A 13013-nucleotide genomic window follows, 5' to 3' on the forward strand; every position below is an offset into this window, starting at 1 on the left:
GTGTGCCAAAGTAGAAAGAGAAGTGTGGCCAGTAAACAAAAATGAAAGTGACAATTGATAGCCATGTCGTCAATGCAGTACACAACACCAACCAAAAAAAGTGTCCAGCATATGGTAAAACATGCTATATGTACAACAAGAACAACCATTATGTCCGTTGCTGTTGGAACCAAGTGTAATAAAGCAAGGTTCATGCAGTAGATGAAAGGGAGGTAGAGGAATTCTATGTAAATATTGTGACTGAAAACAAGAAAGAAAACAGAGACTGGATGTTGAGATTAAAAGTGAATGACATATACATTTCAGTTGAATTGGATACTAGAGCACAAATTAATGTAATATCAGAGACTGATTTTAAGAAGATTAGCCCCAGACCAAAGATGTATGGAACAAAAGTGAAGGTGACAGGATATTCAGGTACTGATATACCAGTGCAAGGAGAATGCATGGTCAAAGTGAAACAAGGACAAAGAGCATATGCTAGCACTCATTGTGGTACTAAAGGATGTACAAGCCATACTAGGTTTAACAGACTGTGAGAAACTGAACCTGGCAAAAAGAGTCCTCGTGGTGGAAAGCGAAGGAGAGACAGTCCATGATGAACTCATAAAAGAGTACAATGACCTATTTTAGGGTCTAGGCTGCCTTTCAGGAGAACACACGATCAGAGTGGATAAACGTGTTCCACTGATAATACATCCATGAAGAAAAGTTCCATTTGCACTTCAAAAGCAACTGAAAGCAGAGTTGGACAGGATGGAAAGCCTGAACATGATTCAGGAGTTAGATGAGCCAACGGAGTGGGTGAGGTCACTTGCTGTTGTGGGCAAAAAGAATGGAAAGCTTAGAATTTGCCTGGATCCAAGAGATCTAAACAGAGCAATAAAGAGAGAACACTTAAAGCTTCCGATGTGTGAAGAAATCATGTCACAGTTTGCAAATGAAAAGTTTTTCAGAAAGTTAGATGCATCATCAGGATTTTGGCACAGTTAAAAGTGGATGAAGCAAGTTCAAGACTATGCACTTTCAATAGTCCATTTGGCAGATACAGATTCCTAAGGTTACCATTTGGAATTGCCTCAGCTCCTGGAGTCTATCACAAAATTATCCATATGGTCTTTGAGCACCTGGACAGAGTTGATACCTCAATGGATGACATATGGGGAACCACGAGAGTGGAGCATGATGAGAGACTAAGGAAAGTGCTGGAACCAACAAGGAAAGCAAACCTGAAGTTGAATAGAGATAAATGCCAGCTCAGGGTGACAGAACTAACATTTGTAGGAGATATTATTGGCAGTGAGGACATCAGACCAGATCCCAGAAAGGAGTCTGTCATTAGGAACATGCCAAAGGACATACAGAGGTTTAATGGAATGGTCAACTATATGGGTAAATTTATATCCAGCCTCTCAGAAAAGATCGCTCCATTGAGAAGACGAACAGAAAAGAACATTGAATGGGAGTGGGATCATGACCACAAAAAGTCATGGAGGGAACTAAAGAAACTGCTCACAGAGGAACCAGTTCTGAGGTTTTACGACCCAGCGACATCCATCAAGATATTATCAGATGCATCGCATAGTGGGCTCGGTGCAGTTCTACAAAAATATTATGACTGGGAACCCATATGCATCACACTCAATGATAGATGCGATACACTCAAATTGAAAAGGATCTGCTCAGCACCACATATGCCTGTGAAAGATTTCATCAGTTTGTGTCAGGACAAGCAATCAGTGTAGAGATTGACCATAAGCCCTTGATTGCATTGTTCCAAAAGCCATTAAATGAATGTTCACTTAGAATACAAAGAATGATGATTAGGCTGCAATGCTATACACTGGATGTGGTGTACACTCCAGGTAAGCTAATGTACACAGCAGACACGTTGTCTAGAGCTGTTGACACGAGAGACCCTACAAACACCAAAATGGATGAAGATGCAAATGCCTTCGTGGACATGATCACAAGTGCACTGCCCATATCAGATACAAAAATGGAGCTCATAAAGTCAGAAACAAACAAAGGTGAAACCTTGAGACAAATGAGAAAAAATATCTTGGATGGATGGCCCAACGTGAAGCAGGACTGCTCACCTGACGTTTCAGAGTACTGGAACTGCAGGGCGGAACTATTAATGATTGAAGACATCATTTACAAAGGAAAACAAATCCTTATCCCAAAGAGTCTGAGAAAAGAGATGCTAAAAAAGATCAAGGGAGGACATCTTGGAATAGAAAAGTGTAAGAAAAGAGCATGAGAGGTGATGTACTTGCCAAGATCAACAATGGTATAACAAATCAAGTGTCAAATTGTACAATATGCAGGAAATATCATGCAAGCAATCCTGCAGAAACACTAAAGCCACACCCAGCACCTTACCAGAAGGTAGACGCTGACCTACTCAAATGTCAAGGGAAGTACTATCTTGGAGTCACAGACTATTACTCCCATATGTATCCACAGGTGTGTAAACTGAACACCACCACTGCAGATGCTGTAATAACAGGTATGAAAGCCATATTCTCCAGACATGGCATGGCAAACGAAGTCTTCACAGACAATGAACCCCAATTTTGCAAAGTTCCATCAGTTTGCCAAAGAGTGGGACTTTGTACACACCATGTCAAGTCCTCATTTTCCAATGGTCTTGTGAAAAAATCAGTACAGATAGTGAAAAGACTAATGAACAAGGCAAAACACAGTGAAACAGACTTCTACCAGAGCATGCTAGAATACCACACAACGCTACTCGAGTGTGGTATGTCACCAGCACAGCTCCTCAGAGGATGTAGGCTAAGATCAAATCTACCCATTCAGGAGAACTTCCTAAAAGCAAAAGAGGGGGAGAAAGTGAAGAAGTTAAAAAAACAACAGAAAGAAAAGTATTACTTTGACAGAGGAACAAAAAAACCTACTGGAACTCTACACTGGTGACCAAGTAAGGCTAAAAGACAAAACAAACTTATGGACTCAGAAGGGAACTGTCCTTAGTGAAGTCCAACCAAGATCATACACCAGTCAGACAGATGAAGGTACTTTTCTGTGAAGAAATCGTTGAGACCTTCAAATGGTTCCAGCCACAGTAGATTGAAAGACAGATACTGTTGAACAACCTGACTGCACATCTGAGAAGACATTGTCTGAGGCAACAACTCAGATTGAAGAACAATCAATTAGGAGATCGTCAAGACACATGAATCCTCCTAAGAGACTCATAGAGCAAATTTAAACACCTGTTATAGAATGAAGTAGTGCTATCTTATTTGTTTTAGTGTATATAAATGTGAACACACAAAACAAGTTTTAAAAGTGTTAACAATGTTGACAATAATGAAAATGTAAGTTCATGGTGTTAAAGTTAAAATTGCAGTTATACAAAGAAAACATGTTAGTTAAAAGTTAACTACTTTTGTTTTAATTAAAGGGAGATGTAATAATAGTGATCATGTTTGCATGACATCTAGCAATGCCTTACTGTTTGATTAGATTTGGCTGCCAGCAGGGGGCTGACACACAGTATGCAGATCTGTAATTGAGATTTGCAGTCTCATGGCATGCCTCATAGTGCTGTTTACAACAACTTTGAAGTAAAGAACCTTTTCCTTCATCCTTGTGTTGTCTAAGAACTCACACATACGAATACAAGGTGAAACAGGAAGTAATTATTTCAAATTTTCTGCTGTCTTCCAAGGAAAGAAAGGCCAAGGGATGATTATTTTAAAATACTGCAAATCCAAGCTTTCCTTTCCAAAATTATGTAAAAAAACATAACATAGTCTCTGTCTTTATTCATTACTGAATGTGGGTGACACCAACATGGTAAACATTTATTGCCCATCCCTCATAGAATTCATCTGAGCAATCTGTTGAGCTATTTCAGAGAGTGAATCTTGTTATAGAAAACCAAGGTAAGAAAGGACATTTAGTGAACCTGATTGGTGTTACTACAATCTGGAAATGCTATGGTCACCATTACTAAAACTAGTCTCTTCATTCAAGTCTATATTTAATTTACTGAATGGTATATTTTCCACCCAAATCCGAGATCCAGTCCAGTTACTTAACCTGTCTCCTCTCCTGAAGAAACTGGCCTGGGCTCCATCAGTACTCAGCGAAGCATTATTCAGTTATTAGTCTAGGCAGGGTACTTAAACATGGGTAGCTTCGCAGGTGAGCCAGAGGACCCCAAAGCCCAGCAGCAATATATATTCACCAAGACAAATGGTTACTCAAACAAAAGTTGCTTTTAATTATCTTGAAACATGAAAACAAGATCACACTTTAACTTATCACTATTAGCTTAACCCCCTTCTAATTTTAGAAAATTTCTTTAATTCACAGTCCAACCTCACTTCTCATTCCTTCAAGTTTACTGGTTGCAGGCAATTTTTATACTGTGCACAGAATTTAACATTTATGAAGTTCATCAGGTTTTGGTGCTTGAAAGGTAAATAGTTATCGTTCAGAAAGGTTCTTGTCGGTTTTCAGAGAGAGATTTATTGTTCCAGGACACAAACTACTGATTTCTTTTAATCAGCCACTTCAGTGTCTTAAGAAACTTGCCCCATCAGGATTTTCCAGATGATAACCTCTTTCTTTCAGGTCACCACAGATTTCCTTTTTGTTTCCCTTATTTCAAGTGAAATATTAGGCAGCTAGTCCTCTCCTCTTGAATGAATAACAAGGGTTTGACCAGGCTGAACTAAGCACTCACAATCCATCTGCAAAATGGGTTTTTACACAGGCTTGCCAGCTTGTCCTGTCCAGTTCCAGCTGCTGCTGAACTGTAAAGCTGCAGAACTGAATTCTCTCTCTTTCTCTCAGAAAAAAGCCTGTTTGACTCTCTCTGTTTGCAAAACCATATGACTTTCTTAGAACAGCAAGCTGCACTTCAGACAGCCTGCGGCTCCGAACTACTCCCCTGATCTCTTTCATCTGTTGCTTTTCAAAACAACACTCCATTAGCGAAGTCTCTTGGACACTCTCCAAAGTTTTTGCAAAGGCCCCAGGCGCTGCCCTGTCTGGTTTGAGCAGAGCTCCAGTATTTTAAATGAGATCTGTTTTGAAGTGTATGTATGTGACCTACACTAAAAAACCTACTCCAATTTATCTCCCAAAAATATATCTATATACAATACAAGCACAATATAATCTGTCACAGATAATTTTTATCTAATGTATATGAACTTGCTATTTCTTGGAAAAGGCATTAGATAATGATCTATCACAACCTGCCCAATTCCAACATTCCACCTTCTAGATTAATAAACCTAGAACCTTCAACTTCTTGTTCTACATGGTTTCAATAATGCACATTCTAAATCATGGCTTTGCTCGCGAGGAAGCCTGTGTCCTTATAATTTTTTTTTTAAATCTTCATATCAGCCAAACAGTGATATTTAATTTATCTTGGCAACTGATCCATTAGGCAAGATGTCAGCTAGCATGTTTTGTCAGTGACCTTTAATAGAACCATCTGCATCTTTAAATATAACCATGCTTGAGATTCAAGCATGATAAGGTTTGAGTCATCCATTGTGCACAACTGGGAGGGATAGAGTCCTTCCATCTTAGCAAAATACATCTTCTACCCATTAAAGTGGCAAAAGCAATCACAAGGAAATTCTGACACCGATAATCGACTTGTTCTCTATAACCACACCAAATAAAGCTGTAATGGGATGAGGTGGAATAGTTACTGGGAAAATACAGGTAAATGCATTAAAATTTTCCTTCCAATAGTGATCTAATGCTGAACTGGATCAAAACATTCTAATGTTTGAACTCATGCTTGAACCTTAAGATTATTCGATGTAATGTTTTGAAAACTGAAGTTTGATAAAATGTGGCACACTTTTATGGAATATTTTAATGTTTAATGAATAATACAGAGGATTACTATTTTGTATATTACATATGAAACATTACTAGTCTCTTCCTGAACATACTTATTTATATATGTATAAGGCAATTCACCAATGTACCGATACTGGTTTCCCTTTTGGTGGTTTAAAGCATCCCAGCGGCCTTTTCTCCTTGGTTTAGGGGTTATAGATTTAGGATAAGTTTGTTAGTCTATTTTTCTTTTGGTTTTTTTCTGCTGGAAGACGAGATGTAATATTGAATTCTGTCTGTTTGTGATGTTCATTTTTATTTTAGGATACAATGTAATTACTCTGTACCTGTACAGCATATTTTTCCTGCTCTTACACTTTTTATATATAGTCAGACTAAACTCATTATCAGCAGCTAGAAAAGTGAAACCAATAAGGCCATATTTTGACTTTTTGATTCAAAGTGTCATTGCAGATGTACAACCCAAGCAGAATGTGATCGGCCACCTTCAAAATCAGAATGACAACCAGAAATGCGAAAATCTCACAAAACCATTATCATTTAATAGATTGACACCCTCCTACCTTCTTTCCATAACTCCCCGTTACATCCATTCCCGTATTTCTCAAATCCATTAACTCACCATATTCCACAATCATGACTACCCTCCTTATCCCAACCCATCCTCTTTTCACATTCCTCAAACTCACCCACCCACTACAACCCTCACCACCACTTACCGAACTTTTCATTGCATCCTGCAAATCTAATCTCACTGCATAGTCTGAGTTTCCATTGCAGACTAGTAGGTCTCAAACACGACACTCTGGATGAAAGGTCAATGGGCAGAAACATTAACTATTTTATATTCTCCACAGATGCTGCTTGACCTACTTTCTATCACTCTCTATTTTTAATTCAGACTTCCAGCATTTGCAATATTTTGATTTTGTACTCAGTGTCTTACTGAAATATGCAGGGTAAAATGTGAAATTTATTTTATACTTACTTCTCCTATTTCTTGTTTCACAACTGGTATCATCAATGCGATTTGCTGAACAAGGTTAGAAGAGGGACAGAGATTGCGTGCATTTCTAGAACAGAGATGAAAGGTTATATTTCCTGTGCGTTATCTGTTAACCATAATCATTAAGTACAAATACATTTTTAACTACTGCACCTACCTTCTCACCATCTGGTTCTAGATTTTGTTTCAAATTCCACACAATTTCCAGATTAGGACATTTTAAATTTAAAGATATAGCATGGTAACAGACTTGTGAGGCCCAAATACCCCAGTTAACCTAAAAAGCCAGTTTTTTTGGAGGGTGGGAGGAAACCAGAGTTCCCAGAGGAATCTCATTTAGTCATGGAGTGAAAAATCTCCTTACAGACAGCACGGATTTGAACCTGGGTCGCTGACACTGTAATAGCTTTGTACTAACAGCTTGGCGAACTGTATCACCCAATATACCTTCACTGAGGTTTTTATTGAGGCTTTATCTGTTCATATTGTACATGACAACATTTTCAAACATAACTCTCTCACATATCTCTCTCTCAATCTCTCAAGGTTCAACACCATACATGGGAAGATTCTGCAGGTTATGTAAGATTGTGTCTCTTGTTAGGCAGCCTCCTATTATGTAGGTTCTGAGATGGCTGGGGTATCTTGTTCAGGATCTACAGACTCTGCAGCAAGAGGAACATGTAGCATGGACGAGTCGGTCAGTTGCAAGGTTCCTTCTTCACTTAGCCTTCACAAGATCTAGAGGCGCAAGATGGTCAGTGCACTCTTTAAAGATTTTTTTATTCTGAATGGTAACTAGCCAGCAATCCCCATCACAGAGAACAATACAGCATTACAAGGAAGATTAATTAACATATAGGCTGTTCATGTGCTCCTGGAAATCTCTTTTCATGACAGAAGCTTGGTGTCTATTTCTTGGACCTGATGTTAGTCATGCGGATAATAGAGACTGTAAAAACACAAAATGCTGGAGAGACTCAGCTGGTCACTGTCCTTTATGTAGCAAAGATAAAAATACATATCTGACATTTCGGGCTGGAGCTCTTCAAGGTACGAAAGAATGTCGGCAGGCATCCGATAAAAGGCTGGAGGGGGAAAGGGGGGAATGGCAAAGGCAGCAGATGATAGGTAGAAAAGGGAGGGAGGGGACAGCATCGATCAGGGGGAGGAGTGATGGCTAGGTGGGTGGAGTGGAAAAACTGGAGAGGAGGGGAAAGAAGATGTGAGCAGGTTAGGAGAAATCAGAGAAGTAAATGTTAATGCCATTTGGCTGGATGGTGCCCAAACGGAAAATAAGGTGTTGTTTCTCCAATCTGCGGGTGGTCAGAGAGGGATAGTACACAAGGCCATGGACAGACATGTGAATACTCTGTTGTGGCAGAGGAAGCTGAAGTGCTCAGTGAAGCAATCGTCCAATCTGCAACCAGTCTGTCCGATGCAGAGAAGGCTACAAGGGGAACACAGGATGCAGGAAATCAGTCCTGTGGATATACAAGTGAAGTGTTGTTTCACTTGGAAAGCCTGTTCGGGGCCCCGGACCATGGTGAGGGAGGAGGTGTGGGCGCAAGTGTTGCACCACCTGTGGCCACAGGGGAAGGTGCCAGGGTGGGGGAGGGGAAATAGGTGGGGAGGGATAGGTACACAAGGGAATTACAAAGGGAGCAGTCCCTATGGAAGGGAGAGATGGGAGGAGAAGAAAAATGTGTCTGGTGGTGGGATCTTGTACTAAGTGCCGGAAATTCCAGAAAATAATGTGTTGGATGAGGAGGCTGGTGAGGTAGTAGGTGATAGGTGAGGATGAAGGAGATTCTATGTTTGTTGTGTCTGGGAGCAGAGGGGACAGGGAAGATGAGCGAGAAATGGAGGAGATGCAGGTGAGGGCTGAGTTGATGGTGGTGGAGGGGAAGCCATGTTTCTGGAAGAAGGCAGACATTTTTGAAGATCTAGACTGGAAGACCTCATCTTGGGAACAGTTGCAGTGGAGACGAGAAATTGAGAGAAGGGGATGGAATCCTTGCAGGGGACAGGGTGTGAGGAAGTGTAGTCCAGGTAGCTGTGGGAGTTGAAAGCTCGTCTCCCGAGATGGAGAGAGATCCAAGAAGGGGAGAGAGCACTACCTCACACTCTGTAAGGATTCTCTCAATTTCTCCATCTCCATCACATCTGTTCCCAAGATGTGGGCTTCTAGTCCAGATCTTCTGAAATATCTGCCTTCTTCCACAAATATGGCTTGCCCAAATCTGTCCTAGAAAATATAACTTCTAAATAAGACCAAGACAGTCTTTGGAAATCACAAGGAAAATTGTTTCTCCATTGGATCTTTAGGTCGTTTGATTAGATCATCTTTTAAAGTAAAAACATTAAAAATTGTATGCACCCTTGAGTCTGCTTTGCCACAGAGTAGGAGGAACATAGAGCAGTTTTTTTCTGTAGTAAATTCCTTAATTTCCTTAAAAGTCCAATGACACAGCAGATATGACATAGCGGAACTTTTAAATATCTATTTCATATTAGCATAATCTTCAGTGGTTGGGCAAATTCTAGAAGATAGCCAAACGAAGCAGAAAGAAAAACTATGAAGAAGTAATATCACTTACAGGATAACTATAGGATGAAAATTTTGTTTGCATGATGTCTGTTTTAAAGACACTCGGTTATCTGACAGGATAAATATATGAGCAGCTATTTTATTTCAAAATGCTTGGACTTTGATATTTGATAATGAAAGGATTGGGCATAATTTGAATTTACTGGACTAAGGATGACTTCGGTACATGGTGGGTTGAAGGGCTTGTTCATCTGCTCTATTGTTGTATATAAGGAGTTAGGTTAGTTGCTGGCAGTTACTTTCCTCAGTATGTGGATAATTACTGGAACATGTAATAAGTGCAAATTCAGTGAGGCTGAGATGGGAGGTAAATTGTTACTGTATCTACTTCTAGAAAGGAAATAGCCCTTGGAGGGTGAAATGTTGGAATTGATGTGTGGGAAGAGGGTGGAGGGACAAGATTCCTCTTCCAAACACTGCAATCTCCTGAAAATCCCTTAAATCAGAGGAATTCTCCAGACTTGTTCTCTGCATGTGTCTCAACAGAATGTGTGAGGGAAGGTAATTGTTAAACGAGACTCATGCTGGATTCCTCCAAAAGAATTGATGAGAGTAGGAGATAAATATGAGAGATCATGGCTTTAGGCTGAAAGGGGAGAGGAATAAGGGGAACATTAGGGGAAAGCTCATTCCACACTCCTATCACTCTCTGAGTGAAAAACTTTCCCCTAATGTTCCCCTTATTCCTCTCCCCTTTCAGCCTAAAGCCATGATCTCTCATATTTGAGTGATAGGAGTGTGGAATGAGCTGCCATCTCATTTTGTGAATGCAGATTCAATCTTCAGTTTTAAAAATAAATTGGATAAATACATGGATGGGAGAAGTCTGGAGGGTTATGGAATGAAAGTAGGTCAGTGGGACTAGTTATTGGTCGGTACAGATCAGAAGGGTCGAATGGCCTGTTTTTCTGTGCTGTAATGTTCTATGGTTCTATGATTCTTGACCTGCTTTTTTTTTAAAAAAAAACACACACACACATAAATGCAAGAGGAACTCAGCAGGTCTTGCAGCGCCCAGAGGAAGTAAAGATAATATTACTGATTGTAGTGCGAATAAAAGCTCTTACGACAGGAAGGAGAACAACCCTTGTAACTAAGGGTAGGGCTTCATGGAGGTCTTCAAAAGGGTTCTGGTTTAGGTGGGAAACCAGGGTGATATAGGAGCAGAGTCAGCCATTAGCACTACCAGTGAATCCCAGTTCACTGCATTCACCCCTTTGATTTAGGGTCTGTGAATGAAGACAGAGAACATGGATTCAGAAAAAAATATTTAGTTATTTACAAATTAACAGATTTAAACGACCTGGGGGCTCTGGAGATCCTGGTGGAGCGCCTTAGCAACAGGGGTCCTTGGAATCCTTGGGTCTCCGGGTCCTTTTGTGTGGGAAGCGGGCTGGGTCTCTGGCTCTAAGGTGGAGGGGGACGCACTTACTTCCTGAACTGGATCCCCCGAGGCCCTGACTGGGCATGACGAGAATGAGCCCCGTGGCTCGCAGGCACTTGAGACAACGGACCCTCTGTTCCGATGGGTGCCAGGTCCCTGATGGAGACAGTATCCTCCCTGCCATCTGGGTACTCCACATCGGCATATGAGGGATTGGCATGGAGCAATTTCACCCTTTCCAGGGGGTTGGTCTTGCTTCTCCTTATGTGCTTCCTGAGAAGGACTGGACCAGGTGGTGAGCCAGTTTGGCAATGTAGTTCCTGATGCCAACCTCTTTCAAAATTGAATAGGAACTCGTGAGGAGTAGCATTGGTCATGGTACATAGTAGCGCCCGGATGGAACAGAGCATCATAGGAAGGACTTCCTGCCAGCGTGAGTCTGGAAGACCTTTTGACCTCAGGTCCAGTTTGACAGCCTTTTCAACCTGCCTGTTCCCCCGGGGGTTGTAGTTAGTAGTCCTGCTGGATGTGATGCCCCTTGCCAGCAGGTACTGACATAGCTTGTCACTTATAAAGGATAAGCCCTGGTCGCTATGAATATAGCTGGGATACCCGAACAGTGAGAAAATGGAATCTAGGGCCTTTATGACTGACGAAGTGGACGTGTCTGGACATGGAATGGTGAACGGGAAGTGGTAGATAGAGAGGAAGAAGGTGTTCCCGTTTGTGGAGGGGGAAAGCCCCTTTAAAATCGACACTGAGCCATTCGAAGGGCTTGGATGTCTTGATCAGGTGCACCTTTGTGGGGTGGTATAAGTGTGACTTGCACTCCGCACAAACCTGGCAAGACCTACTCATTTCCCTGATGTCTTCCATAGAATAGGGCAGATTGCGTGCCTTGACAAAATGAGCAATGCGGGTAACACCTGGGTGGCAGAGCTCATTATGCACAGACCGCAGTTGGCCGGTGTGTGCAGAGGCACAGCTTCCTCTGGATAAGGCATCTGGAGGGTCCTGGCTGATGGGCAATGTTATAATTGTAAGTGGAGAGTTCAATCCTCCACCTCGCAATTTTGTCATTATTTTATTTTTCCCCTCTTGACATTATTAAACATAAATGCGACCAAGTGTTAGTCAGAGAGAACCACAGATTTCCTTCCAGCCAGGTAGTGTCTCCAGTGCCTCATGGCTTCTATAATGGCTTGAGCCTCCTTTTCCACATTGGGGTCCTGGACTTGGGGCTTTGCAATGACCGAGAGAATGCAACCGGCCTGCCCGCCTGGTTGAGGGTAGCGGCCAGGGCTACATCCGAAGCACCACTTTCCACTTGGAAAGGAACATTCTCGTGCACTGCGTGCATGGGGGCTTTCACAATGTAATTACGACAAGTGCACTATACAATGTTGTTGAATACGTGTAGAATGCGAATGAGACACAAGAAATATGACAATTGGAAGGATACATCTTTAGGCTGTATTCTTGCACAGTCCGTGAGTCCATGAAGCTTTCAGTAGAGCCTGTGTCGATTAGGCATTCAGTGGAGTGTCCGTTTACCTTCACAGTCACTATGGAGTTGCTGAGCTGGTGAGGTCTGTCATGATCTAGAACCATCTAGGACCCTGGAGACTCCATACTCCTCACTCGAGTGGCTCCCACCATTCTGGGTTGCCTTGCATGGGTAAGATGACCGCCCTCCTTCCTCCTCTGACGAGGATAGCGCCGAGTTTCAATTTGGGTTGCAGCAAGATGGCTGCCAAGCCTTTTTGCGCCGTTTCCTCACTGCCATCCTCTGTTGGGAGTATAGCGCAGCAAGTGGGTTTGGGTGAATTCAGGGCAGATGGCTTGGGCTGGAATTGGATCCGGGAGGGGTGCAGGCCATGGATTTCCTTGGGCTTCCCCTCACCAATGCTCTTTCTTGCCACAGCTGGAACACACCAAGTCTTTAGCCTGGCAACAAGATCAGGGATGCTGGCTTGACACAGAAAAAAAAGCACTCCCTATCATAGGAGCGCTTCCTAGTTTGGGAAGCGACAGCCATTAGGGCTGGAGTAGCAGGAGCAGCCAGTCCTTGGAAGGGGTCACCTGGGTGAGTGAGTTCGCTGACTTCGAGGTCATTAATCTTGAGCTTGGCCTTCTCCAATGATTTGGCC

This window comes from Narcine bancroftii, chromosome 8 (genome assembly GCF_036971445.1).
Source record: "Narcine bancroftii isolate sNarBan1 chromosome 8, sNarBan1.hap1, whole genome shotgun sequence".
In the NCBI taxonomy this organism is placed as follows: Eukaryota; Metazoa; Chordata; class Chondrichthyes; order Torpediniformes; family Narcinidae; genus Narcine; species Narcine bancroftii.